The 27,721-nt window shown below is 42.3% G+C and overlaps 1 protein-coding gene across 1 annotated transcript in view; it reads left to right on the top strand.

Moving 5' to 3' along the window:
• rhobtb4 (Rho related BTB domain containing 4) overlaps positions 1-27,721 on the top strand; it is a 264,128-nt gene that overhangs the window by 48,056 nt on the left and 188,351 nt on the right. The gene's annotated exons all lie outside the window — the stretch shown is intronic.

The following is a 27,721-nucleotide window of genomic DNA, read 5'->3' as shown; positions in this document are numbered from 1 at the left end:
AAGCTCCATGGGCGGACGGCCCATTTTTTTTTTTTTCGTAACAGCATAAGCAGAGACGACGCAGCAAAAAAGAAAAAGAAAAAACTGTGGAAAAAAAATCCACTCCATCATGTTTCCTCGTCAGTGATGTCTCCTCCATGACCTCTGCGCAGGGTCCTGTAACCAACGTGAATATGGAAGACGAATACGAGCAATCTTCTGAGGCTGCTCCAACTCCAACAAGAGACGAGCTCGTCAACCGTGAAATGGTCTTTACAGAAGGACCATAAACAAATTTGGATTGGTTGTAGGAGCTTTCATCTCTGGGAAATTTCCTGACCTTTATTTTATATTATAGGCCATAAAGATCAGGCAAAATGCTATCATAACAACCGGTGTAAAGGGAAAATGGGGGTCTATTATACTCCATAGTTCCTCTCTGGACATCCATCATCATTCTCCCTCTTTTCAGGCTACCTAGCACTCATCACCCAACACCCCCACGGCTGTGTAATCCACTGCATTTCTTCTTCTTCTTTTTTTTTTTTTTTGCCTTTTCTTGGTTACAACTTCTGTGACGTGCTGGGCTTTGCACTCTCGCAAACGCAGACCCACAGACACCCCTGAGGTTTAGTTAGATTAAAATACCAATTAGGCTGAGGACTTCCACACTGACTATGAGGTTGTAGCAAGGCACTCGAGGAGGCCTGTGGGAAGCAACTTATTGGTCCCCAGGTGTAGTGTGTGTGTGTGTGTGTGTGTGTGTGTGTGTGTGTGTGTGTGTGTGTGTGTGTGTGTGTGTGTGTGTGTGTGTGTGTGTGTGTGTGTGTGTGTGTGTGTGTGTGTGTGTGTGTGTGTGTGTGTGTGAGACTGTTGTGTGGACTGAAATCCATTTACACACTCACATCATGAGGACAAAACGCAACTCCCCAAATGGGAAAACAGTATTTTTTTACAGTGTAGACGTGCTTTGAGGCCACACCGAGGTCACAGTGGTGCAGGTAGCAGTCACAGAAGAGCTCAGAGTAAGTTTGCTGGGAATTAATGCAAGTCGAGCATGGAGGAGTAAGTAAATAAAATATTAAAACACTAAATAAACTTGTGAGTGTGACTGTGACATGAACTAATGTCAGAACGAAGTATGTTTCATACACATACAACTGAATAAAAACCACATTTTAACCCGGCGAGTGCTGCATAGCACATCGTGCCTTATTCTTCAGAAGTATTTCAAATCTGATAGAGTTGTTGTTGAAGATTGTGAATAAATGCTTCAAAGGGCTTTTTACACACAGAACATATTTTGGGAGCAATGTAAATTGTGTTAAATTTAGAATTTAAAATTTTATTTTATTCGTCAACTGGTTTTGATTAAAAACAATTGTTTAGGAGGAACATACCTATTGTCTATTGACTTTATCTAATGTGATATTCATGTTCGCTCCCTGAGGATCCAGTTTTGTTTTGTTTAGTTTTTTTAACATAAGCATGAGCAAATTTCTTATATACAATCTTAAATATTTTCTTTAGAGGGATACAAAACACAAAGGCTGAAAAAAATGTTTCGGTATAAATAAAACTTTCTATTAAATGGCAACTTCACTTTTTTTCAACCTTTTTTTTCCCCCTTTTGTCTCTGGTCTGTATTCAGAATCAACCTAATTTAGTTATGAGTACAGTATGGACAGAGTTGCTATCTGTAACTTAATCATCATTTACTCTTCAGCGTGGAGTATTTGTACTGTGTTTTACTGTGTCAATGGTTACATGCAATCAAAGACGTCTCTGTTGGTTTTGCTCTTATTTCTTTCTCCATGACAACTTTCATTTTATTCACACGGGTGTAGGCTGTGATAACTCAGTTTTATGTTGAAAATAAAACAGCAGTACAGAAGAGAGAATATTAGTAAATGCTCTGAAGGCAACCCTCAGAGAAATATCCGTTCTCTGCAGTGAATCTTCAGGCTGTGTGTGATGATCTGTTGTGGTTATCTGGTGGTTTTGGTGTCATGCCCTTTACTGTCCCTCTGTTATTTACCCACCAGACATACACAGCGTGATAAATGTTTTGTCTGACCTTCTAAATTTGTTTTCCTTCCTCTTAACTGTGATTTTATTTCCCTTGGACAGGCCAGACAGTGCATGTGTGTCTCCATGTGGACGCGCTCGCGTGGCTGTGTCCGCCCATTTATCTGTTTACAAGAAGCGAACCAGTCCAAAGCCAGTAAAACAAAACCTTTCTTGGTCACAAATTAGCTTCACTGATGCTGTAGTTAACTAAGAAAAATGCTAAACGTGCAAAAGGATCGAAACGCCAGATAGCAGCATTGCTTAAACGGTTACTGACCATCCATCAGTGTGTCTAATTCGGCGTGGAAGGGGTTAAAGTCGCCACAGGCCACAGCAGAGTCAACATCGGCCACGTCTCGGCTGGCCTCCGCTGCCAGATCGATATCTGCAAATAATAAATTAGCTCCCCAGAGGGGTCGCACTAAACCTTCAGCAACACTGCCCTGGAAAAGTCCACAATTGGTGTGTGCGAGACTCAATAAGCCAGGTGAATGACTGTGCAGGGGCACATCTTTAGCACTCCATAATAGAAAATTAATGGTGCTCAAATCAGTGCTGAGGGCACCCTGAGGGTTACCTAATAGGCCTAGTTAGAACTGTCATCCCTCCCAGAGTCGCCTAAAATATCACATGCAAACACAGGGAGCCAAGAAGGGAGGAAAGATGTGGCGTGTATTTGTGCCTCATGTGCAGTTAGATCAGCTGGGGGTGAGGAGGAGCTGGGGGCGAAAGGATCGCAAAGAAGAACAGGGAACAGAATATTAGCTTTGGTATTTCTTGCATCACTAAGAATATTTGAGTGGTTATATTTCTGAATGGAAACTAAGACAGTGAGAACGTCACACAATCTGACTAAATAAACCAATCCTGCATGTTTATTCCTATTTTGCAGAGTTTTTTGGGAAAAAGATCCTGGTGTTGTAAGTAAGGGAGTATGATAGGAATAGGATTCAAACCATTTTAAAACAACATCAGCAAACAGAACAAATGCTCAAGGCAGTTAATCATGATACTGCAATCAACAATATCAAAGGCAGAGGAGAAAGCCCGTAGAACCAGAACTTTATACACTCCAGAATTTGCAACCATCAAATGTCACTGGAAACTTTACGTAAAGCAGTTTGTGGAGAGCGTAATTTGCCAAAACCAGATTGGAAAGTATCCATCACATTGGGTTTCTTTAAACATATGTTAAGCATAAGCAAAAATCTTTGACATAAAAGGTAATTTGGATATCGGTCTGTCGCTGTTAGGAAGTGCTGGATCCAAATGAGGTTTCTTTAATAGCGGCTCAACAACAGCTTTTATTTAAAGAATTGAGAAACTGAGCCAACATTTAGGGAAATATGAGTCATTTCCATAATATGCCAAACACACTACTGAAAAAGGGACTAATAGCTGGCAAATCAGGAGATCCATACAAGGTTGAGGGCAGTGGAGACTGCGTACTGTAAACTGAACTGTATATAACGAAGAAACATCTGAGAAGTTCAGCAACGATACACTAGCAAACATGTGTGTGTGCTCATGTGTCACTCATGAATCAAGATGCTTAGATCCACATGTTTTAATCTATATTTTATTAAATAAAATTCCCAACAAGGCTTGGTTTGCAAAACCCTTTTTCTGTCTGCTCAGCTTATATACAGTCCCCTTCTGCAATGTAACAATCAACGCCTTGCATCAATGTTGAACTGTTGTTGTACTCCCCCAAAAGCTCCACTGTGAGCTTTTGCATCCTGTAGCCGATACTGAAGTACAAATTGTGTACGATTTAAAAACATGTTCCACAATTAGCAGACATGCATTTGGAAATGTAACGTGCCAAATGTCAAATATTTTCTTGCTGTATACGATAACGTTGCCTTGAGACTCTATTTGTTGGACCAAACTAATGCCAAAGCCATAATACCTCAATTTCCTCTCATATACTGACACAGCACACATCAGTTAGTTCAGCTTCATTTAGGTTAAAGTGTGCCGACTTATCAATCTTTTAAGAAGCAAAGTATCTTATAAGGTGCCTAAAAAAATCTATGTGAGTATTGGACAACTGAACACTTTGACTGGCTTCTTCTGCTTCGTCTACTCATCATCATCACTTTTCATGACAGATTATCCATCACATGAAGTAAATACTCGTCACAATTGCTTTTGTTACCAAGTGAAAGAGAGATTAAAAATATACCATTGAAGTTATATCCAATCAGGATGAATAATACCTTCAGTTTGAGCTTTTAACGCAAACCTTGATGAAAGGATTATACAGGGAACTGACAGATTAATTGATGTTAATTCTCGTAAATTACCTACACGTCTGCAGCTACAGACCAGAAATAGCCGTACTCATCTATTCATTTCAAGTTTGAAGTAAAATGTGGAGTTTTGGAAATACTAAGTTGATGATCAAACCTGACTGAATCTGAATGTTTGGAGTGTACAAGCACAAAGTTAGTCGAATTCACAAGGCTGTTTAAGAGCCGATCCATATGCCTGACAGGCTTGTAATGAGCCTTAAAAGCACATCTTAACACTTATTCCAGTTGGTTTATTTCTCTTCTTCACAGAAGCAACTATTGGATTCAATAAACACATTTCATATTGATCCTAAGCTACACAGCACACCATGCACTTTTCTCCCTCACACCAATTAAGATTAATTAGAACGTTGCATGCTGGGAAGAAATGAAACGACATGCAAGCATGCAAGGAGATGCATATCCACAGACTAACAGAGAAAATGTTGGGTTTAAGTGTCCAATGATTTATTTTTTTTGTCAATGAAGCACGTGCACAGCCTCAGTCTGTTATTTGCCTATGCAATAATATCAGGGAGGGTTGAGATGTGCGGGGAGGGGTTTCCCTCTTCATATCTCCTCCTATCACCCTCAAGTACGGACTTCGCAAAACTGTCTGCCGCATCGACATTGAACTCACCCACATGCCGCCACCGTGCCGTCCTCCAGCGCAAACAGAGTGTGACGCTCTCCGCAGGCCACTTGAGAGATTTTCACAAATGATGGAAGATTTGGGAGCAAACGTGGTTCCAGCTGAAGATAAAAAAAAAAAAAAAAAGAAAAGAAGAAGAAAAGTTTCCAGTGAGGTGAAGAATGACACAACAATGTTTCTGAGTTGCTCTGTAGTAAAGTTGGTAGTATCCTCCATCCGCCTGGCAAACATCCCAGATACAGCCACAGCTACAGTAGATCCACAGTGTGGATGAAGACAGAACAACGTGAAACAACAGAAAGAACAAGAAAGAAACAGCGTGCTCCTTCACGGGGCTGAGCTGTGTAGATCTGATGTTTTTGAGTCCCTGCGTGTACATCTGTCTGTCTGTGTGTGTTCATGCCAGTGCCACAGAGAAAAAAAATGAAACAGCCTATGAGAAGAAAAGAAAGCCTAGTTCCTCATCATGCGCTTGTTAGCTTGTCCAATCTATGGCAATCAGCACAGTCCCAGGGGTTGAAAGACACAAGATGCTGGGGAAAGGGAAGCCGAGGCTGAGGAAAAGATCAATACTGCACTGTGAAACAAGAAGTGTGGGCTATTTACTCTCCATTGATCTGATGATGCTGGAGAAACACCTCACTCTGCTATTAAATTGAGGGTATAAGTCTAGTGTGGAGGGCTTTTGTTCTTCCTCCCTCACTGTGTGTCTTTCTTTCTTCACCCCAAGGTCAAGAAAACGCTAAAAACATCCACAAACAAACCAAAACGGACGGCCTGGGCAAGGGAATGTAATTAATCTGCATTAAAATGCCAAGGGAGTAGAAACTAACTACCCATCTTAAGTGAAGTTTTGCTCAGAGCGACAACAGACCCATGGCGGCGTAGGATGGACTACTAGAGGACATTGACGAATACAAATCGACTCCAAGCAGGGGGGCCTTCACAGGAGACACTCTAAGCCTGGAATTGCAATTAAAACCAAAAAAGTAACTCAGGATTGAGGAGAAGGTGCACAGGTCTTTATTTTCCTCGTAAAAAAAATCGGATTGGCTTGCAATTAATGTTTGTTCATACAGTGCCAACACTAATTGAAACAGAGACAACGTAGATAAATAATCATTGTGTGCACTGCAATAAAAACAACTCACCAGGCTTGAGGAAAATGAAGGAGAATTTTCTTTTCTTTCTGAATTTTGTTGTGAATTCAGTGTACAATTTTGGAAACATTTTCTCCAAAAATAACAACTGTCAAAAAAAACTATTTCTGGAATCACATCATTTTACTTGAACATGAATATTCACAAGGTTGCAACAAGATACACTCACACCAGTAATTACAAATCTCAGGATCGTCACAAAAGTAGTCTGAACCAGATTACTTTAAAACTTTGCATCACTGAGATGGTTTCAAACTATTACTATCCAAGTAAAGCAACAAAAAGGTACTAGACGTGAGGCTGACAAGGCCTACGGATGTGTTTTGGATTAATAATGCATAATTTGCTGTGAGGGGAAAATAAATAACCGTGTGAAGGCGCAGCATGAGCACGTCTGATCTGATACTGTAGTTTGTCACGCAGTCACGGAAATGCAACAATGAGCGCTGCACAGAAAAAGAATAATGATCGTACAGAGAGACAAAGTCAAATCCTGACATTTTGTGTGTTTACACACTCCAACAATGACTTCGCTCAATGACTTTTCACAGAAGTTTCATCACAATTGGGGATGAGATGAGACGAGAAATTCTTTAATCATCCCAGGGGGTAATATTAAATAAGTGATATTACATGTTAATTCAGTTATAGTTATAGAGTCTTATGGCCACAGGAGCGAAGGATCTCCTGTGGTGCTCTGTGGTGCACTTTGGTGGTACGAGTCCATTGCTGAAGGCGTTCCTGCTGCTTGACCAGGACATCATGGAGGGGGTTGCTTAGGATGGACCTCAGTTTGAACCGGATCCTAATCTGTACAGAGTCCATCTCCACCCCACCACATCACTGGCCTTTCTGATGAGATTGTTGAGCCAGTTGGCGTTGGCCACCCTCAGCCTGCTACTCCAGCAATAAAACAGCAAAGAGGATCGTCCTCGCCGCCACAGACTCATAGAAGAACTTCTGCATTGTGCGACAGATGTTGAAGGACCTCAGCCGCCACAAAAAATAGAGGTGGCTTTGCCCCCTTCTTGTAAAAGGCTTCAGTGCTCTTAACCCAATCCCGTTTTTTTTTTTTGTCTAAATGTGTAAATGTGTCGTCCCTGAATGTTGAGGTGTATTTTATATGCATTAAAAAAGGATTATTAGCAATTTATTAACATTTTGCAAGAAAGATAAAAAAAAATGTACTTGAAGAGCATGCATGATTTCCCAACGTGCACTAGGTGTGAAACACTCATCCACCTCAATGTCTTTTTTTTGCTTTTCTTCTCCTTCTCAGAGGAGAAGCCTTATTGACTGTGTGGCTGTATTACAACAAGCAGTCTCTAATGACTCCCTGAAGACCTCTCTATCCCTACTGCCCGCCCTCTGTCTCTCTCCCTCTCTCTGTCTCACTCTCTGTGTCTCTCCTTTTTTTTTTTTTTTTTTGCCTGCTCTTCAGGCTCCAGTTCAGCAGCTAATTAACCCCCTCTAATAGCGTAGATTACATTTGCTTTGAGCGGCTCGCACCCTCCACTGGACTCGCACTGCCACACAATGAACCCAGCCTTGCTTTACAAATCTCCCCCTTCACAAGAGCACAATTATGAATTCAAACAACTTCTTATCCACACTCACTCATCCAGGGACAGAAGCCCTCCTCTGCGGCCGCCCCGCTCCTCCCCTGCCACCCATCTCCCCGGCCTTTACACGGAGAGTAATGAGAGAACTGAAGAGTGGAGACCACACAACAAGATGACCATGAGGGGCACAGGAATATGGAGGCGGGTAGCGGTGGGGGGACGGACCCCTATTGGGTAAATCAGAGAGGTCACTATAGGTGTTTCAGTGGGTGTAGCCCTGCGATAACCCTCTATTTTAACATTCTCATTCATGGCAAAGTGGAATCTTAATTACCGTAGACAGACAGAGAAAGAGGGAGGAATACCAGGAAAAAATGGAGGTTCACTTTTTAAGTGGTGAAAGAGAGGGAATTAGTCACCAGTATGAATGACTTAAGCCAGTGGAGGCTGTTTCTTACGCAGGTGCAAAATGGCCAGAAAGTTCAAAAGCTTAATGAAGACTTAAGGAATGGTTTTCTATAATGTCAGACCACTTGATCACTCCAATCAATCACCTCCTCCTCTTGGTGTAGTTAAAAGATGATTACACAGTATTTGATTCCTTACATTTAACAACTTATGATGGTACTACAGCTGGTAAGTCATCCTTCATACGGTCGAGCTGAGCTGTATAACGGAGCCACCATCATTTAACTGCAGGAGTATAACCACACTCTGAGCATTAAAACCAATGGAACAAGATAAAGGAACATTGAATCAATAGAACAGGGAGAAAGAAAAAATACACTTTTCTTTTAATTGGAAGTTTTTTTCTCTCTCTCATACAGCACTTAGTGGTGTTTTATGAATGATAATGAGATAAAGTATGAGGGAGGTGGAGGAAAAAATGGTCTAAAAAAGAAATAAAGTATGGAAGAAATGGATGTAATCTGCTCCGTCCAAATGTAAATTGGTACATTTGTAGTGAAAGGACATTCTCATGTTTCTTTGTCCGAACAAGTAATTTTCCCTCCGTCCCTCCTCTGTGAGGCTTGCCATAGCAGCATTTTCTACAGCGTGGAGCACCCTCCTTTCTATTTCAATAGGACAGCTCATTTGCTAGACTCCCAGCCCAAACTGCTGACTGGGTTTTTCAAGGATGTGTGTGTGTGTGTGTGTGTGTGTGTGTGTGTGTGTGTGTGTGTGTGTGTGTGTGTGTGTGTGTGTGTGTGTGTGTGTGTGTGTGTGTGTGTGTGTGTGTGTGTGTGTGTGTGTGTGTGTGTGCGCACACACAAGTTTGTGCTAAAAGAGACAGAAAACGGAGGGAGTTGCATAAAAGGAGGGTAGGAAAATGGAGGAAAAGAGTGGGAGAGGGAACACATTGTATCATTAAGGTACTCAGAGATCATTAGATATATAAGGGTTCTGCCATGCAAGGTCAGGGCTGCTGTGTTTTTCTAGGTCAGCAGAGGAGCAGTAAAACCAGTCTAATCAGCCGCTTCTCTTTCCTCTCTTCTCCCCAGGTATCGGCTCCCTTCCTCTTCCATCCTGAGCGAGTGTGGATTACAGCCCAGTTTATCCATGCCCCCTGTATGTATTTACCAACATTATCAAGGCTCACAAGCCAAGGACACGGTAAACCACACAAAAGGCACAGAAAGGCTTTGAGGGAGATATTGGCCTCATTATGAGGTAAAGTTGTTGGCTCCCAAGATGTACAAGGCTACTTTAACAGGTGCATTGCACTGCTTTACCATCCACTCTTCTATTTTTTTTTTTTCCTTTTTCCATCAAGGCTGTCATTTTGAACGGACTGGAAGAACTGGCAGTCTGCCCTCAGTAAAGTAAGTGTGTGTGTGTGTGTGTGTGTGTGTGTGTGTGTGTGTGTGTGTGTGTGTGTGTGTGTGTGTGTGTGTGTGTGTGTGTGTGTGTGTGTGTGTGTGTGTGTGTGTGTGTGTGTGTGTGTGTGTGTGTGTGTGTGTGTGTGTGTGTGTGTGTGTGTGTGACATGTAGATGAAGTCATGTTATCAGTTTTTAGAGCAAGGACGTAGAAGTTACTGGCAAGTGAATCCGATTAAAAAGACTGGCTGACTACTAATTCCTCCCTTGATATTCAGAAATACAACTTTAATGATTTGTGTTTTACTTTCTTAATAATAATAATTATTATTAGGGCTGCAAAATGTACCACAGATTTATCATTATTGTAATATCATCAAGCACTCCCAACACTTCCTGTTGTAAGGTAACAGATTCCTTTTCCTGTATGGCTTTAAATATCCTTTCTGTTAGAGGATAGTTAGTAAACAACGATTAAACCATTGAAAAACTTTAAACTCAAGATAAATACAAAAATTCTTCTCAGACTATTTTTAAAAAAAAAAAAGGAAAATAAACTTTAGCTTTGATAGATCAAAGTTAAATCATATGCCAAAGCAGCCAATGAAGCCGCTCAGCTCCTCATGTGACTGAGGTTCCTACAAGTCCAATGAAGGACACTGCACTCCGAGGCCGAGTGGCAGCGAGGCAATGCTGTTGGTAATGTGGCGTGTTCATCAAGATAATGATGGATAGCTTTAAAACGGACCCTCGGCTTTATAGAGATGAATGTCCTGCTTGGCTTCTTACTCAGCACTTTGGCCTTTCCCCCGCTCACTGTGCTCTTTATCAGGAAACGCTCCCTCACCCAGGCTAAGATGGAGATTAGCAGAGCCTGTGAGGAAAACAGAGCCAACTAAGACCTATCAATCAAATTTTCTTTGTGGCCCATCGAGAAAGGAAAACACAATTCCAAACGGCAGCAAAAATACACTCTACGTACATTATCGAAAGGGAGTGAGTTGACCATCTGTGTGCTTGTTGAGATCAGAAGACCAGGAAGGAAAGAGGTAAAGGACAAGTGTAAGTGTAAAATGTGTGTAATGGGTATCTCTCTTGCACTTCTTGACCATCTCATTAGGCTAATGTTTTTTTATAAGGTACTTCAAATGCCAAGGCATTGGTGGATTTAGTGTAAACTTAAATTCCATTACCTGGCGACATTAATTGCTCACTGAGCCAGAGATCTTTCCCCTGGGGCCTCTATGTTTCCTCTCTGTCATCTGGCTAACTATTCTGTCTAGACTAACTTAGAGCACCATAATCCACCATGGGGATCAATAAACTGCACATAATTCAGCTCCAATAATGAGCTTTCACTTCAACACAAGCGCCGGCCCACTTCCCAAGGAACCGGCAGGGGTGTAAAATGATAATGTAATTATTAAAAGGACAGACAAAATGAGTAAGCACTTTCACACAAAGAGGGAGGGTGAGCCCAGCCTCAATTAGGCACACTTAAAGCTATCATTGTTATTTGAGACAAAGCTAATCAAGGAGGAGATACAGGGGCATCCATTTCAGCAGGTAATGGAATGACGCTCGCTGACTCTCCCATTTCCCCCGGCTGATGATGGTATAAAGGCTACCCTGTAGTCACGCGTGAGTGGGCACTCTTTAATGGAGTACAATAGATGTGGTTTCTAATCAGAGATACAGGGGAGGGCAGTGGATAAGTGAAGGATTCCCATTCCAACAGCAGCGCGTGAAACCATATGTGTGAGGGCTCAATTTACACCTGTGGTAACCATTAGTGTTTCAGGGACAGGGAAGGGATATTTTGCATGAGTTGCAGCTGCGACTTTTATGCAGCATGAAAGATTTAAATCTCCACGATGTCAGGGCACATTATTTACGTGCAATTCTTGCCATGGCACACACAGATCAAACTAGCAGCTGCCTTTCGAGACCAGCATGGAAGATTTGCTGTGTGACAAAGAAAGGTTTAACCTGGGGCCTTATCTGTTAACTACTGTTTCTCCAATTATATGCATCCTTGAACTCTGGTGAAATCAAGAGAAGCTAGTTTGTTTTTTACACCCAACTGCTCCTAATTCATCTGCAGGCTACAGGAGGTCCGGGTTGGATAAATCAGGCTTTTACGGAAGAGTTGCTCCTACTGTTTATCTGCTGGTGACATTTGCTGCATGGCCCCAACTGCACCATAATTACCCCACTTATTCACTAAACAGGAATCATGCCTGGCAGGAACCCCCTGCCACAAAGGTTGCAGGACTCAGGGCTATATTCAGTCTCCAGAGTCCAATGGCCACGGCTTCATGAAAGCACTTCATTCATTCCAACATCAGCATGGGTTCACTTTAGCACGGTCTAAAAGAAGATGGGGGCTAAACTGACTTGCCTCAATAGCAGGAACAAAGACCATCGTGGCTTATGACGATGACAAATTTACATCTGACTGCACATGCTTTGCGTACACACTGCACACCTTGGCACACTTTGAATGTCACAGTTCCCATAGTGGAGTGGCATTTCGAGAGGATTTTCTTGCCCTTGGAGCCAGCAAACTGGAGTGGACCGCTATCCATAGCCTGACGACGAGGGCTGTCAAAGGGAAAAAGCTCACATCTCGATGATTTCATCTATTGTTTCAGAATCTCTTCATAATCGTTCTGCATTCAAACTGCGATTATTTTGTCAAAGATTTGATTTTGCAGCAAATCTTCTTAACACGTACTTCTTAAAAAAAGCTGCTACCCGTAAAGAAATAGGTCATGTAATCATGTGCCATGATAAAAAAAGCACACTGCAACATTCTCTTTAGTCAGTTTACCCTTTTGCTCATATCCTGTCACCACTGATGGAATTTGGCATGTCTACTGGTCGTAACTGTCTAGAAAAACTACCAAAAAGCAGAGACAGAGTTTTGTGAACATGCACTCATCATTATGGTGGCTTTCTACATTACTACCATCCAACGGTAATATTTTCTTTTTTTGCCCCCCCCCAAAAAATTAATATCCAGGATGGACTTTTGGTTTCCCTCCATGACTGTATTGAAACAAAATACTGGAGTTTGCCAGCGTTTTGGGACAAAATGTTGTTTTGCATGATTTTTCATGGTTATTTTTGTCGACAAATGATACAACACTATCTGGTGCAATGTGGTGACATTTCTGTCCTAATAGATTAAAACCTGCAAGCTTCTGCTGTAAAGTTGCAGACTATTGCTGAATTTGTGCTAATTTTGCCAACCGCACGAGGAGAATTTTCAGGACTGACTGGTCAGCGTGGAGAACACACTCCACATCTATCCAACATGTCAGACATTTGCTTCATGATCTGTGCTGACACGGCGTGACTGTGTATAACTGTTACAGTGAGGTATCATTTCTCTTTAGCGGTTACATTTTGTGATGCATAACAATAGTGGGAACACATAAAGTCACTGTGTGTACAGAGTAAAAGTAGTCAACAATAGTCTTAGCTTGTCAGAGAGCACATGCCCAATGTCCCGATATTGTAGGCTCCTGTTTCCATTTCATTACATTTAAATACATCCTTCAAATAAATGTTTTAAAAAGTTCTAAATAACGATAAAAGTATTTCAAACGAAGGTAATTTACCTTTATGTTTCATTGCGGACAGGAGCAACATTTCAATTTGCGAATCTATTGACACTACGTGAGCTTTGTAATCTATTATACAGTCCGATTCCTTGTTAAAAACACTATTCAATATATTGTACATCAACATTAAAGATTATTCACAATGGCCATTGTTTGGAGTGCATGTTTAAAAATACAGCTCAATGGGGGAAACACCAATTAAAAGTAAGATTACAGTTTCTCTCTGGGTTGTTGTGCAGCCCCACATCCGCCATGAGTCTTAGACCGTCAAAGACAGTAAGCACAGATGGATGACAAGTGACAAAGGGATATTTTGTTGAGGTTGTGCAGTAATGAGCATCACGTGAGTCACATGTTTGAATTTTCGACGGCCCCTCCTGATCCTAAAGCTGCAATCAACACTGGGCCATCTGCAACGCTGCTAATTAGCATAATTGGTGTACATTACAAGCTTATAGAGTACATTTCTACCCACAATTCTTTGCCCTTAACAAGATGAGCTCTACAGATACTGGGAGAGCCATACTGTTGATTAGGCGCAGCTAAGCGAGAGCAGACAGAGAGGCTTGTCTTGGTGGAAACGAATGAACTGACAATCAGAGTTTGGTGAACGGCCAGGTGTTGAGGCCAGAGTGCAAGTAGGCCTGCGTGCATCTGACACAAGCACCTTCGCTACACCTGGAACCGGGGCCGAGGTGATCGACAGACCAGCCGTCTCGTCAGACAGCTCGCAGACAAAATGCAGTCAACACTTAGGCCTCTTCCAGCTGCTCTCCCAGAATAAATTGAACTTGATTAGAATTAATCACACTCAACTTCGTGCAATTTGCAAATATCAGGGAAAATATTCAAGGAAATCTGCTTGAAAGATTGAATTCAGCAAAGAATGGGGACCAACAGCTACACCAGTTGTACATATTTATGATGTTGTTTACTCAAACAGTAGATGTAGCTTAAACGCTGATGTAGAAATTTGGCTATGTAACTAGGAAATGACAATTTTTATAACAAATTATGAGGGCTAGTAACTAACTTAGAAAGATTTGAGACTAGTGAACGCCGACTTGCATGTAAAGCAACAATACACTCGTCAAAATGTATGCATTTTCCATGGAAAAAAAAAAGTTCCTGTGCGCCATAATTCCTACAAATTATGCAAATGAAAAAGCAGCAACAATTAGTCGGATCCACAAAGTTTCAAGAGGTTTTACACAAAATTGCTTTGAACAAATTTTAATATAAAATTGTCACGATAATGCCTCGCCCCTTTGCGTTAATAAAAATTACTCAGGACAAAGTAGGGGGGAGAAAGTGACCATAAGTTGGCCGTCTCCTTCCCTGTGTACACCATGAAAAGATGAAGTATGCAAACGGCCTGATTTTAAACTTGTATCTAATTGTCTCACGTCATAGGTCTGGGCCAGGGCATTGTTGCTTGAAGAATAAATTGGGTAATTCAATTAAAGTGCTTTCCAAAGACACATCGTAAGTGATGGAGAATGACTCTAACCCAGGCCTGAACTCCGTGCCCCCCCCCACCATCGCTCCACTTGCCTGACAAATGGATGGCAGTGTATAATTGAAACACATTGCTGCCAGCGTAGGTCAATAACATCGCTCTCTCTGCTCACCAGCACCAGATTAACAGACTCTATTTTATCTTCCCTCAGCCTGTCCCAGCTTGACAGAGCGGGAGCGTCAGCTGCTTATCCATAAAAGAGGCCCCTTATCTTGAAAATAAACAAATACATAAAGTGCAACAGCCTGCTGTCTGTCCAAGCAGTTAAGGGCTACTTAGTTAAAGGCAAACATGTGGGCAGTGTTTTGTTTAACACATCATCATATGAAACCAAGCGCAGCTGTCACTTTGAAAAACCTGGACTGACATTCCCTTGGTGAAAATAGGAAGAGACCAAGTTCTTCGACAATTCCAATCTAGTATCACTGGAAACTGTTTACATTATACTATTCCTGCGAAAGACTCCTCCTTCATGGACCCCAAGGTCATTCAATGTTAGCAAACAAGGCTTTGCACAAGGACAAGATGTGACAGTGGACATTTGTGACTATTTGGAATAATTAACATTTTTGATAATTAAAAATACCCCGACTTCCCCTATAAGTATAATGCAAAGCCATCACTGTTTATGTGTGATAAACATTGAGGATTAATTAGCTTAAGTACAAGTGTAATATGAAGCTAAATTGAGTGATTATATGTGTTTAAGCCCAAGCATTACAAATCTACTGGCTTAAATTAATTTGATAAACAAATGGGAAAAGTAGGGTTAAGGGTTGAGGGTAAAAAAAAACTCCATTATCCCCAGCTCCTCACTCAGTGCTTTTATATAATTATATGTTAGACAGAGTTAATTTAATTTGTTTACAGTATAGCATAAGGACTGGACGCAATATTTCCTGACATTCAAGCTCCTTTGTCAATGAACAAGTATAAATTGCTATAGGGGACCGTGTGCACACAGCTTTGTGGGTGGCTGTGTGTGGGGAGTGCGCAACCCAAAACAAGTGTGGATTTAAAGCCTGCGTTTACACACATTCCCACATGGAACACACACAAATTAGCCATGAACGGTTATTCAATTAAGTTCTTTGTCAGGGGTTTGTGCTGGGGTGGGACAGGAATGCACTGTACAGTAATCCATGATGCACAACAAGGTGGCAGCTCCATTGTCTGTCTGGCAGATAGAAATTATTTGCAGGCATGCTCGACCAACAGATTAGACCACTGTTGGGGGGCGAGATAAGATGGCAGGCGGTAGTATGGAAGGTGCCTCCTCTTCCAGCTCAAACAATGCCCTTAATCCATTTCCGTCTTCACAATCAGGTTCTCTGACATTAGTGTCTGCAATCCCCTGGTCTTATTCGCCCCTGCTTTTACTCTCACTCATCCCCCTTTCATCAGTCGGGAGGCTTATAGCAAAAAGAGACTTCATCATGTAAATTAATTGACAGACTGAATCCCCAAAGCCAATGTCAAAAAGACTTTTACTTTAGCTTCCGCTGTATCACATGAACTATAGTTTCACCTCTTCTCCCCCCTCGTGTCCTTTTTGGCTTTCCGTCTGAGTAACTGCCGGCCAATGAGTTATAGGGCAAAACACAATTTTACGTTGAATTCATTGCTCACTGCCTGCTTGTCTGTCAGCCGCAAGGCTCCGTCCTTCCTGCCAGCCCTGTGCTTTTTCATAGTGTTTTATTATTGAATCATAACCTTGCTGGGATGGCTTTCACTTGAATGAAATCACAACTCTATAGATTTACACTGCTGAGGCCTGACCTTAAAAGCTGTCAATGAAGAATTCAACAAGTATGTTTAAAACAATATAGCAGAAAAGTCCTTGACACCACAGGAGTAATCCCTGCAAAAGTGTAGTATGGCTTCTGTCTATCTGCAGTTTAAATACTGGCTCAATTACTAATATAAGGCATTATGAGCCTGTCTTTCACGAAGATCCGCTTTTGTAAGCATTTTGGACAGCGTGTACTTCACAATGTTTGCAATGTTCAGGGATTTCATCAGGATTCATATTCATGACTTGTTTTCAAATAAATGTTTGATTCAGATTACTCACATGTATTGGATTTGGTATTAAAACTCACCATCACAGGTCAAATAGAAGCACTAAATAAGTGATAATATAGTGGGATGTATGTTAAGTTTTATGGCTCAGACACACCTGTATTGTGCATATCATAAATATTCCTCTTGGCTGTGGATTTAAGTGGGAAAAGCCTGTGTATATAAAAAAAAAAAGAAGTGCTCCAACAGTTGGTTAGGGAAGGATTTATGTAGCGACCACCTCCAGTAAGCAGTGATCAGGCACATCCACAAACATGCACACTATGTTGCCAGAAGGTTCCACCAACAGCTGTCTGTTCCAGGGGCAACTGCCTATTTTATATTTGCTTAAGTAAAAATGATTATTGCCAATTAGATGCCCATTAATTGTGCAAGCATGGGATGCTGCCAGCTGTTTACATGGGGAGAAAAATAGCCCTTCTGATTTCATTCCTCCCTTAAAGAGAATAGTAGAGGCTTCCTCGCTGCCGCACAGAAAAGACAGTTAGAAATACATATTGCCGCAAATCTTGGACTCAAAAAAAGGGTGCTTGCAAATGCTGGCATTCATGAGGATGGCTTAGTGTGTTCTTGTACAACAGCAAACAAACAAGCCTCAAAAATGAGTGTTTAGCAAAGCTACAAGTAGTGACTTATAAAAAATGTCATATTTATGTGGCAAACCAAAAGCAAACATCTAATAGAAATGATTTCAAACAACAGGAGCTTTGATTTAACGAATGCTCAATTTCCAAGTAAACAAACAGCATCTATGACATTTCTTCCAAGAAATCCACAAAAAAAATAATAATAATCCATATAACATAGAAGAATCTATTGTGAAATGCTTCGTCTGAATTCTTCCTCCATTGCTTCTGACCTACCAAAGTAGAACTTTAAAGCTATATAAGGAGCTGAATTTGTGATGAATGGTTGTCAGCTGCTCTGGCAATGTGGACGGCTTTAGCCTGACCCCACAACAATAGACCTGGACCGTCAGCTTGTGCCTTGAACTGGCAGAAAGAGCTGAATTTAGTCTTTTCAGTGGTTAGCGACTGACCCGGGAACAGCCTGCTGAGTCTCAAAGCAGCACACTTTTATTCCCTCAAGCCCGACCCTTGCACTGCCTTAGCTTAGGCGTCCAGGAAGAAGCATCTGTTGCAGGTGTCATTAGTTTACCTCTGACCCTTTTCTGAGCCAACCCTATTAGAGGGAATAGAGACTGGACGCAACCTGTCTCACCTCTAAAGATGGGCGCTGAGCTCGCTGATGCAGCAATTGTGAGTAGACTAGAGGGATAAACACCAGTGAAGCTGCCATGCGGAGCTCAGCGAAAGACTGCAGAAAAGATAAATGAATGTCGAAATCGAGGGAAATTATTCAACCATTTACAACCCCTGCTAGCACATCACTGTTATTCTATTTGTCTTTCAGCATTTAAACTGTAAAATCATACAGAGCACTGTGACCATTTCTCTCTCCGGTTTGTTGCCTCACTTCCACAAAATAACACATCATTGGACAGATAGCATCAATTCTGCCCACGGTAATCCCTGCACCTCTGGTTGTATCACTCATTCAATTTCAGCCACCGGCTACAGCAAACATTACACACTGCATCAACATTACCGCAGAGAGGCAGAATGGTGGAAAGAGGAGGGGGGGAAAAGGGCTGTATCCATCATGTCATGATGCCCCTGTTATTGTGACAGATCAAATCCCGTCTATGTTTGTGTGTGCATGTGTGTGCGCGGGTGTCTCCTGCCTGTATGTGATGGGTGCAAACCGGGGTCTTGTGGACTGGCATTTTGTGTGACTTTTGGCTGTGAGTGGATTTGTGAGGGTTGCCTGACGTGCATGACCTCGTTCTACAGTAGCCGGAGCTGCGGCCACCGCGCTTGTTTTAGCTGCTGCAATTAACCTTGTGTGGTTATAACCCCGGAACCCCACCCGCCGAGCTTAAGGCCAGAGGACACCAGAGAAGAATGGCAGGAAAGTGAACAGATGAAGGAGACAGAAAAGAGATGCAGATGTCGACAGAGAAGTGTTGAGACATGGCCCATCCAGAAAAACAACAGCTTAAAAACAGCTAAAGAGTTTTTAAGACGTGAGTACTTGGTTGTTCAGTTGTTCTCTTGTCTGTCTTGACAGCCTGGCTGGTTGGGTACCTGGCTCATTGGATTGTTGCACCATGTGCCTGCTCTAGGGGACGTGGGTTTGCAGTGTCGGCCTTCGAGAGCAGGTGGAAGATGAAGAGGCAGTGTCAGGCTGCCTTTTAATGGTCAGGAGTGTAGTTAGTTGCAGTGACTCAAGCCTCTCCCCCGTGATGCCGGGTCCACTCCACATAACTGGCCATAATTCAACTCATTTGGCAGTTTGAGGTCTCAGAGGTCTGGGGATAAAAAGTGTGGAGAGGCCTAATGGCAGACGGCGGGACCAGCTGAGGGCACTTCTTACGAGATCTCCACAGGAGAACATTTCTGGAGCAGGCCCCGGAAACCACACAGATCCATTAGCCACTGAACGCAAGAAACAGGCAGGCTGAGGGGAAGAGGGGCAATGGGACACAGTGAGGTATAAGTTGTACAGGTGTCATGTCTATGGATGTTTTTAACACACCTGTTGTGGCCTTCAGTCTTTGTTGAGGATAATCTGTGTTAAACTACCAGGTCATCCAAAGACAGGCCAATGACAAGACTTCATAAAGCAAAGAAAAACATATCTCGAATGAATCGACTATGAATTAATTTCAGCTAAAACATTAATATTGCACCTGAACATAATAAATTTGGTCTCTTCTATTGTTCCAAATACAACTTTTTAAACACTTCGAGACTTAATGTTTTTCAGCTGTGAATGTTTTGCTCTACAGTAATGCCTCCTGCTTTCACTTCAAATTTACCATAAAAAGTCACTAGATTTTGGCTTGGTGGCCCTGAATTGCTCTTAGGTGTGAATGAGCGTGTGACTCTCCTTGTTTGCACTGTCATGGACTGGACCACTGTCAGACACACAGTTCAATAAAGTTCTAACGTCTTACTCGCCCACTGGTGGTCGGTTGACAATTATAAACTGTAATATTGCAAAGAATCATGTTAACTTAGGCATGACAGTCAAAATAGTAACTACAGTTACTTGCGCAGCGCCACTAAACTGTTTTGTTTCTTCCTTGAGCTTCAACAGACCAGAGCCACGCGTCATATCTATTGAGGGGTATTATGACAAAACTGGAAGATTTTCCACATTTTTACATTAAAATGGAAATGTAAATTGCAGTTTCTAAAAATGCCTGAAAGTTCAGGTTCAAAAACAATGTGGACATTAAAGACCAGCTGAAGTTGGAATACTATTTTAAAAACATCTGAAAGTATATTTCAAGCCTGCTTGTGAGATTCTATTCCGCGTTTATCCTCAAAATGTCTACTTCACTCTTTTCACTTCTTGTGTTTTATTCTTATTGTGACTTTGTCAAATATTTTCAGTCTTCATGAAACTTACTTTAAAAGCTCTTCAACACAAAGTCTCCGAACACTTAAAGCACACACACACACAAAAAAAGACTTGCACCGAATGAAAAACAAAAGCTGTTCGAGCTTGCACGTATTGCACAACTTGTCCTGAATCTGTGTTTCATCAGTTGGTGTTGATTGAAAGCAAGATTGAATTAAGCAATGCTTTAGTGATGTGGTTGAAAATTAAAGCACTCGCAGCATCTGTGGTGAACATTGAAGAGGAGAATCCACCAGCACTGTGCGTCTCTGTGGCTCTGCGGGGTGCTATGCCTCCTAAGGGGTATTAATTGCGATGTAGAAGGAATAAGTGGAATGAGACCGAGATGGAGCTCAGTGTGTGTTTGATAGGAGAAAGGATATTTTGGCAAATTCCAGTCTGGGCATGATTCGGGGGGCCCTTTGAGAGCATCTGTGAGGAAGAGAAGAAAACAGAGAGATTTTCAATGTGCGTGTGTGTGTGTGTGTGTGTGTGTGTGTGTGTGTGTGTGTGTGTGTGTGTGTGTCATTGTGTAAATGAGAAAGAGCGCCCTCCCGACCCGCAAGTTGAAGTGTTCTAGCTACACAATTAAATGGTGTTGAAGCATGACAATGAATAATCAATCTGGTTTATTATCACTGATGTGAAAATTATAACAGTGGTGGAAATGGCTAAGAAGGTCAGATTATTTCTTTATTCCCACACAACCCAATATCGTCATATTTATGTGTTTCATTTGTATCTCATTATCAGATACTTCTAACTTTCCAAAAATATCAAAGCCCAGTTACAAAATGCATCAGCAGAGTTTTACACCCTCAGATATGCCACAATTTGCTCATAAGCAGGAAGCGGGCATCATCTCTCTGTTCCGTTAAGATGGGAGGACGAGGAAGGGAAAATGTTTGAATTTGACAAAGGGAGAGGTTTTTCAGCCCAAGTGGGTGTAATTTTGGGATTAGGATTTGCTGTGTGCTGGTTAGGGGACATGTATATGATGTGAAGGTTAATCACAGGCTGCAGTTTTGTAATGCTAGTCGTCACTGCACTGCAGTGCAATCAGCACTGTGAGAAAATAAGTGGGTCACAACGCAAGACCTTGATTAAAATCGCAGTGATTATAGTGCAGCCTCAGCTCTGATTTTGTAGGTTTCCCAACATCTGTCCTCGAGAGGAGGAACCCATAGGAATGAAAATAGACAATATAGAGGCGCGAGCAGTGCACGCCGGCAGAGGCGCTTCATGGGTGCACACAAATGTGTGCTCCCCTTTGATACTGCACACGTGCATATCCACACACAAAAAAAGGAGATTGAGTTATCCACATACTGAATATCCATTGGTTTCTTCATTCTTCTCTGAAAATGTATATTATAGCAATTGTTTCGAACGGAGTCACTTTCCTCGACTAATTACTCGTCTCCATTATTGTGCAAATTGTTGAAACAGAGCTTTAAATGGAGAACTGCATCGGTGACATCTTTCTGTCTTCTATGCTAATTATAATGTGCTTCATTCAGAAAGGCAAAACATGTAGTGCACTAAATGAATAGTGTCAATTGTGAGTCTATTAGCTTCAAAATGTAGCACTGTAATTCGAATGTCAAGGCAAAAAAAGAAGAAAAAGCAGAACCATAAGCACACAAAGAAGCTACACAAAATCACACGATAGTTGCTATTATATTATCCATGATATTCAATATGATGCAGTGAACTGTAAGTGACAAGGGCGTAAAAGTGTTTTTTTCCTGGTTTATTTTGTGCTGCGCCTGCCAAGTTTCTTCTGAGTCTAAGTGAAACAACTAAGCGCAGGCTATAGGAAACAATGCTTGTGCCTTTTAACAGCAATGTGAAATCAATATATGTTCTGAAATGGCAGGAAAAAACATCATTGTAAACTAGTTATTGACGTGTTAAAGTAATTTACACTTGCTAGTACAAGACAGATCGCGGCAATATTTATTTAGCTGGCAAGCTGGCGGTGGGAAAACGATACGGCAGCTGCAGCTATCACCAGATGCTGGTGTTACAATGTCCGTCCATCAAACTGTCCCCCTCTACCCCCCCCCCCCCCCCCCCCCCGCCCTCTTCCTGCGCACCACCCTCCTCCTTCCTTCACTTTCCCAAATGACTGGCTCCCTCTTTGCTGCAACCTGACAGTCCTAAAACAACTGTATAATTAGAGCTGCATCTGTCACACAGGTTTATCCTGGCTTTCAGTTTAGAAGTCACCGGCTGTGGGAAACACTTGAGGGTCTGAAACGCCAGAGCAACAGGAAGGGTGGACAACACTTTCACAAGAATGCACTGTTGGTCAATAGTGGCAATGAGGAGTTTAAAATCACCAATAAAACTGTTTGTTATATTTTAGGTTGAAGTACTACAATATTTGTACACTATGAAAGAACATGGAACCAGTGCATGGAGCCAATGCAATGCACCAATCTGTGCTCGTCCCCCCAACCCACCCCCACCCCCCCACCCCCCACAAAAAAAAAAGAGGGAATATGCAGCTGTATGGTGAGCCGTCCCACTATCAGCTGCTGCAATTAGGGAGCACAATGTAAAATGTCACAGCGGATCTGCATCATCGGCAGCCCTGTCACAGGAAAAGGCCAGGAGGAGAGTAGGAGTGGAGAAGCACCGAGTACGGCGAATCCCATCGGCCCAGACTACACTAGTGATGTGAGAGGGTGGAGACCACAAAACATTCTGAGAGTGTAGTTCAGACGCTGTCATGTCACCCCATTCTTATTAGGGGGGGAACCGACAGAAAAAATCTGATTAACTGGCAATGTGCATTAGTCTGCTGCAGGCTGATGCAATTCAAGAGGGCAGAGGTGCACGGTGAGTGAGGACGAGTGTGCATGTGAACCTATGGATGTGCGCGTACCAATGAATGCTGATAAAAGAAAGAAAAATGTCCTAAGTTGTAAATACTCCTTAACTAAAGATTTAATTCTCTGAACAGATCAGAGCAAAATAGATGCAGATGGAAACACATAACATAGAATAGAATAACAAAACTACCGTGTACAACTGATTTCTTTTATTGTCCTGGATGAAATGCTTTCATGGCCCCACTTTTCATCTAGATTAAGAAAACAATGGCGACGAAAGACGCCTTTTAATTTTCAGCTCAGCATCATTTTGACATATGTAACTGATGAATCTCCACAGGATATAATAAATCATTTGCAGATTTCCTCCCGGTTTTGATCAAGTTGGGATGACCGGATTTCTGCCCGGACTCATTATGTTCAGGAGACAGATTGAAAGCACGCCCAGGCATGCTCCGTGTTATTGCCACTACACACCCCGGCACCAGCTTCTGAACAACAGTAGAATTATCACCTCTGCACATGCACACAGACTTACTCAAGCTGATATCTTTTTCAAAGAAACATGCAAGAAGCAATTATTGTATTTCTTTGAGGAGAAAAAAAAAAAAAAAAACTTCCAAAGCAAGTTTAGACTTTTGTCTCGAGTCAGTGTCACGGCCCATGAACCTTAAATCTAAGAGTAAACTGGACAGTTAATGGCATTTATTGAGCGAATGGGGAAAATGATGGCTCTTTGTGGCACATTGCTGGTGCAACATTATAAAACATCATCCAGGCATGAGGGAGCGCAACATAGTATAAGCTCCCTCTAGTGGTTTCTAAGTAGACTGCACTGCAAGCCATTGAAAGGGGAAAAGTATTTCTAAACATTCAGTATCATCCATACTTGAATTCTGTTTTGAAGTCTCACCAGTAACCAAATGCGCTGCTTTATTTTAAACATGTAAATTACCCATTTTGACTTATCACAAATGTAAATGAAGAACAGCAGAATATATTTACTCAATCAAAGTTAGTGGAAGAGACGTGGCTAAGTGCAGTACGGGTGTGTTGGCGTGTTGTGCAGCTGCTTGCCGAAAGAGTCGGCGAAGGTTCACTCACAGTAGCACAGAAACCCCGCAGCTGGGTTTGCCACTAAGGAACGGAGATGCCCAGGGAGAAAGATAAAGAGAGAGAGAGATGTGGAGAGTATGTGAAAGAGAGAACCAGAGAAAAAGAGAGGAAAAGAGGAAGTATATGAGAACGAGAGAAAGTGGAGAGTGTGTGTATTCATATTTTGCCTATTTTGCCACAAGCTCTTCAAAGGCTACGTCTTGCCTACAACACATCTGGGAATGAGAGTGAAAGTTGAAGAGTTCCTCGTGCTCTTTTCTTTCAAGCCCCCAAACTCATTTTGCTGATTCCTTCTTTTTCCTCTCCTTCTTTTCAGTCCTCCCTCCTGCTGCCCACCCCACTCCCACCCTTCACCATGTTGCACATAAAGGTTGGCTTTTGTTGCCCAGTCGACCTCTCCTTTGCTAATTTAATATCCAATAAAACACCTCTTCGTTATCATCCAGTTTTCCATTTCCTGCTCATATAGTTTAACAAAAAAAAAACATGAATAGCAGCTAATGGAAAAACAACAAAACCAAGGTAGAACTGCGTAACGCAGTGATAGTCATTTTGAAATCACCTGCACTTCCTGCATCACTAACAGACAGTCTGGGGCAGGAGACATCAGCGGATCTACGCTTTCTCTCTAAACACAGAACACAGAAAAATGTTCGGAAAGCGAATGCTGATATGGAACGCTGTGATTCCTCTGAAGAGACGTCGGCAGGTTAAGAGGATACCTTTTCTCCCTATATTTCTACTGTTTTAGTCACGGATGTGTCTTCTTTCCAATTTCACTTTTTTCCTTCTATCTTCCTTTCTTGCCAAGGTTTATCCCTGAGGTGTCCTCTGGGGCTACCTACTGGATAAGCCATTTGAAATGTATTTTCTAAAGAACCCTCCGTTCCATTTTTTGAACCGCTGCTATCTCTCTAAATGTCCTTAAGAAAAAGTCTGAGAAAGAATGGTGGCGGATGTTTGAAAGTACTCGAGCAGTACTTTTCCCTGTAGTTTACTCGTATGGAACGAAGTCACAGTTTCCCAGCAGCAGTATGATACACACTTCTGGGACTGTGATCTGCGCTGGTGTGCGCTGCAGACTGTGACCTGCTCAGAGAGGAAACCTCCATTGGGGCACTATTGTGGAACTCAATGGGGGCCGATGCAAAGGCCAAGCACACGGGGCAGAACAAGAAACTGTCTTCAGTTCATCCGCTGATAAAAAAAAAACAACTACATTCTGTCCTAAATCGCTTATGCAAATCACAGTCAAAAGGTGCTGAAATGACGAAACACTAAGAAAAATGATTTTATGATCCCTGATCTGGCCTGTGTCCGGGGTTTGCATATTAACTAATTGCTCCTTGTCGAGTATCAAAGTATCTAAAAGGGCAATCTTTAGTCCTAAAGCCATGATCAGTCATTTCACATAAAGTGCATCACTGTGCCACATCATGGACTCGTGCCTGTTCTGTCAACCAATTATGCCAATTATAGCCAGAAACCCCTGTGGTGTTTTGATAAGACCTTCCACAATTTCTTCCAATGAAGCAATTAGTTCCAGCATTTGTTTACAGAAAGACGAAGTGACTTGCAGCGAAAATAATATTTGTTATCTCCGCCTGCCATCAGAGCAGAAGTGAATTCACCACTGGCTAATCTTAACCTGGCTTTCTCATTGAGGTTTAATCTGGTCATGGCAACTTAGTATGGAAAGCGTACGTGTGCGCGCGTGCGTGTGCGTGCGCGTGGGTGTGTGTGCACATACAGTACGTGTGCTTGTGTCTGAGAGTGCAGAGGAGAGACAGACAAGCCAGTCATTCTCCTCCTGCCCCCTCCCTCTCCCCATCCATGTCAAGAACCAATCACGTGTGAAAACTTGCCTTAACTTCCCTTGCCTGTGTGACTACAGCGTCAGAGTTTGACAGATCTGTGCGCCACGGAGGCGTCTCCCAGCCATTTGGCATGCCATGCGCGTCTGGTGCGCTGGAGACTGCCTGTCAAACGCCTATGAGTCGGTGGCGCAGCCAGGGACCCTACGGAGCGCCAGATGGGCCATTAAGGTAGTATTAATGTAGATGCCATCGCTTTTCTCCTCTGACTGGGACATGCTCTCTCGAACTGCGAGCAGCTGCTGCCATTTACTAGGACAGCTTCCTGCTAACTTTGGCCAACTGGCATCACCACTGACTGGTTCTCAATGTAATGATACACTTTTTTTCTTTTGGCTCTACCTGTGACTTTTCCTCTGTTCACCCTGCCCTCCCGTTCCAGAGGTTTTAACAAGAAAGAGCTGAAAACTCCCAGCTTTTCCTGCAGCCAAAGTCCTCCCCAGACACACTTCTGCACACGCAGGCAGTGATTCCCTCTGCCTCCCTCTCGCACAGACACATATGCACACAAATATAAGCAGTAGCGCTCTAATAGGAGTATAGAAACCGGATCCATCTGTACACCCACTCTTAAGCTCATAATCAAGGCGTGATATTCAGTAGTGTACGGTTATTTCTGTTTATGCCCTACTGAGTGCTAATATCATGCTTTAATTGAGAGAAAATTGGCTGTTGGCAAGAAACAGAAAAGAAGGTTACCAAAACCCCTACCATGGATAAGTGTTGCAATCAGTAATATTCTATTTAGTTAAGTAGCCTAAAATGGGATGTTTTGAGATCATTATTCAAATCACATTGACAAAATCCTATTATGAGAATTAGTTTTCCAGAAGGAAATGTACAGAATTATTGATGTGTAATAAATGTGCTTTCAGCATTACATACACTAGGGGCATATTAGGAAACAGTGGGGCATATGATTCAAACTGAAACAAGGTCACAAACACCATATTCTCTCATTCACACTGAGAAAATAAAGCATATAATGAAGTTCAAACTTTGTATAACATCTAACGGCAAAAAATAATACTTCCAGAGTGCAGCAAAAAGTCATTAGACTGAACAGTTCCAATATTGTAACCCTAAACCTGTCAGAGGAGTGAGAGGAGAGTCAGAGAGATGGGTACTTTTAAAGAGATGCAGGATCTCCACAGGCGCAGGTTAGCCTTCCTGCTCAGCTGAGACTACCTCTCTCTGTTCCCTCTCTTCACTGTCTCTCATTTTGCAGCAGAGCCCAGGGCCCGAGAGAAGGAAGAGAACAAGTGTCCTTTGAGGTGCCCCAAGGGGAGATGGGTATAGTAGTTGAGGCCGTCGTACACCCACACTGAGTTCCCACATACTGCCGTGTAACAATAGACAAGCATGCAAAGTATAGACTCTATAACGACTTTATTGTCTGGCAGCTTCTCTCTCTCTCTGTCTCTCTCTCTCTCTCTGTGTCTCATCAGACTGAGTGAGATGTGGGGGAGGGCTGTCTATGTTTGTGTCTCAAGAGGCAGCTCAGTTGAGGACTACAGGGTTGGCATCACCGGTGGTCAGTGTTGAAATCAAACGCACCATCACCGAAGCGCAGCAAACGCTTATGCTCCCGCACAGCCGTTAGTGTACGAGTGGTATCAAACTGACACCTTCTCCCTTGGCTGCTCCTGACAAGG

The sequence above is a fragment of the Lipophrys pholis genome, assembly GCF_963383615.2.
Source record: "Lipophrys pholis genome assembly, chromosome: 7".
NCBI lineage: Eukaryota > Metazoa > Chordata > Actinopteri > Blenniiformes > Blenniidae > Lipophrys > Lipophrys pholis.
Note: the sequence above shows the minus strand (reverse complement) of the source record. Positions and strands in the feature narration are given on the sequence as shown.